Consider the following 3,444-nt stretch of genomic DNA (forward strand, 5'->3'; position numbering starts at 1 on the left):
CAGACAAGCTGGATGCTCAGTTTAAAAACTATTGAGTATGTGCAAAACTGACAGGGTGAATTTAGTTGATTTAATCCAGATGTTTGCATTTTAAGTAAGGGAGAAGAGGCATCAATGAAAATTTATAAGAGCAGTGAGAATGTGCATAATGAGACACTGGAGAGAAGAATATAAACCAGAAGTGTCAGGAAGGATTAGGGGTATGAGTGTTTTGCTCCATTATTATGTATTAGTGCAGCCAGCCATGTTTGAATTTCAATTTGACATAATTTGGAAATGCATTCTATTGTAACACTTTGTTAAATTGTGTACTGGGGATTTCAAGAGAATTTAAAGGAATCAGGTGGTCTGGTGCCAGAAAACTCAGTGAGTCGGCTGTGCTCCTCCATAAATTGTGGTGATTGCACATCCTAGTGACTTCAGCATGGGTCCTACCCACTCCAACTAGGGCTGTACTTGAATTTTTTCCAAAACCTCAACAGGTAAAAATATGACTGGGCGAAGTATTGCCCTTAGATTTCCCTGCTGTGAAACCAGGTATTAAAGGCCCATATATAACAGTAATGAAGCCTTGCCTGTGTATCCACAAACATTACTATGTTGCCAGCTCTCCCTGAAGCACACACAATATCACCATTACATCTACATCAAATTCAGACTCAGACATGGAATTCAGGGCTTGTCATTCACCCTGTGAATTCACTTGGGATGGCACATTTCTTTACTGGGTCCCTATTTCTGGTAGGACCAAACACACTTCAGATGTTTTCAAGTTCTCCACAGCACCTCCCAATGCTATTTCATGCTTTTAATTCAATGTGAAAATATCACTTATCAGAATCTACTCTTTATTACAATTTTTTTTCACCTTTCCCGCATGGTACACTTACACTGGAGTAGACTTAAATACATACACAAAAATATATATATATATATATTATCTTTCAGTTTGCTTTGTTTTATATCCATACAAAGTGTGACGATGGCTAGTGCCAGGGTAGGGAGACAGTCTAGTCAATTCTGAGCTATGATTAGGTTCCATTTTTGCTTTTGTCTTTTTTCAGTCTTCATGCCTTTTGTATTCTTAGTTGCCTGATTGCCCAGTTAGAAAAATTAGATTTCTCCCACCTAGAACATGCTATTTCCTGTCTAGTGGCTAAAAACTACAGTGTTGGCAAAAAGCAATGCAAACTGGAGGGGTAAGTGGGAGGGTAACCAGGAAAATTTGAGAATATGAGAAGTGATTAGGTTATAAACCAAAGGAAGAAAAAATCTGAAGAAAAATGGAGATAAACTTATGCAGCTGAAATGTTTCTGGTGTCAGAAACATTTAAGATCTGGTGTCCTAAAGCAAAACACAGCATTTAGCATCAAGTCCACATTGTAAAATAAATATTTTTTAGGAAATAGCTATAAAAAGGGAAAATGAGCAAAGTCCTCAGGTGGACTTCCACCCACCTTGACACTGTAGGGAGGTCATGCTCGTGGATATTGGGCTCTTGTGAAGGTTTACCTGAGGCTTGAATTAGATCCTGGTTCGGACAGAAGTAGTCCTCAAGTTTCTTTGCTTCTGCCTTCTCTCTCAGCTGCTTACAAACCACATGGAAGAGAGAAATACACCTTCATCTCAGTGTCAACCTACTCCCTTGCAAAAGTTTTGAGGAGAACTGGGGGAGGAAGGAATCTCTCTCACTTTTTGAATACCAGCTTGAAGACTTTGGCTATGCCTTCATTCTGCTTCAGGAACAGCAGCTGATCTTGTGTCAAATAAATATTTAGTTTTCTTCTGACAATGATGAGAAAATAATACTCTATTTTTATATCTGGAAAATGTAACATAACAGACATTATTGGTACACATTTGATAGGAAAACTTTGCAAGAGATGCTTACAGCAGTCCTCCTATTAGAACCTTTTGTGGTTTAAGTAATTTCTTTATGTATTTCTGAGTTTCATATTTGACTTCTGTCCTGGTTCTGGCTAGGACAGGGTTAAATTTTGCAGCAGCCAGGAAGGGCCATGACTCTAGGGATTTTCTATAGAACCTCATGTCATGTGGAGGGGATGGAGGGTGTGAGGGATGCCCTTCTGTTCCTGCTCCAGTTCAGTCTATGTGCAGTGTGTGCACTGGGGCAGTGCCAAGTTCCACACGGTGAGCAATAATATGTGAGTCGTTCACCTGTATTGTACACTCTGTTACTAATACAACTGTTGTTATCGTTCATGTCTTCATTGCTGGTTTTTCATAAATTATTCTAATCTCAACCCATGGTCTTTACCTTTTGTTTCTCCATCCCACTGCAGTGGGAGGGGGTGGAGGAATGAGTGAGGTGTGTGTTGTCTGGGGGGTTTCAGTGAAAACACTAAATTGAGGAATACCACTCCTAAGCCATGACAACTTTCCATTGTTAATGCTGCTATGAAAGCTGGTTTGATGCTGAACATAAAGAACAACTGCTGAACTTCATATTCTGGAGAGATTCTCATCAAATTAAATGGAGTGGCAGGAACTGACCCTGGCTTAGTAAGGACACTTGGTTTTGTGTGCGCATTTGCTTTAGGCAATGAAAATATGGTGTGAGAGCACTAATAGCATCTGCCTTAGACAAAAACATATGAACAATTGCCTGGAGAGGCATTGAGCCGCTCACCTGGAAAACACAGTGTTTACAGCATTATTTTCACACCCACATTTGTCCATTTAGCACAAAGCATTAGAAACATTCAGTCCCTGAGATCTAGAGCAGTGATTTCAGGTTTTCATTTTTCTGAGCCAGACTGTGAAGATGATTGAGCTAAAGTAATTCTTTTACATCTCTTGTCACAATTTTCATGACAAAATGCAACTTCTAGACCTACTTTAGTTCTAACTAGCAATTATCGGGTTGTTTTTTCTTTTAACACATGACACTTCTAAGTACATCAAAGAAAAGTGGAGTTATACTGCTGTACAGTCAGATCTTGTCATCATTCTTCAGGAAGTCAACATATTTCTGGAAAAGAAAGATTGTGAACCACTCAATATTGCAATGAAATGTTGCTAATTTTATGTCAATGTGGCAGAGCCTGGTCACAGCTAGCAAGCAATTAAAAAGAAAGATTGGTAATTATAGACAATGCCACAATACTGCAGATATTTCAAAGAAGGAATTTGCCTTTCTGTTTTGCATGCCCAATTTGCCGACTGTTACCAAAATGGTCTCCTATAATAGTCTTAGTTCTGTTTGCTTACACGTTATATGAACTACATGAAGGAAATAAAATTTCAGAGGTCATGAATTTGTAAATACTTCCCAGTTTGCACACAGTGCTGTATTCTGTCTGACATCATTGGTACTTATAAGGTGGATGCTTCTGATTAGGATTTTTACTCTCTGACGTGGGAGGGCCTAATATATCACACTTCATATAACATCATTATGAAACATGAATTAAAATTTTCCT

The sequence above is a fragment of the Acanthisitta chloris genome, unplaced genomic scaffold, assembly GCF_000695815.1.
Source record: "Acanthisitta chloris isolate BGI_N310 unplaced genomic scaffold, ASM69581v1 scaffold30312, whole genome shotgun sequence".
NCBI lineage: Eukaryota > Metazoa > Chordata > Aves > Passeriformes > Acanthisittidae > Acanthisitta > Acanthisitta chloris.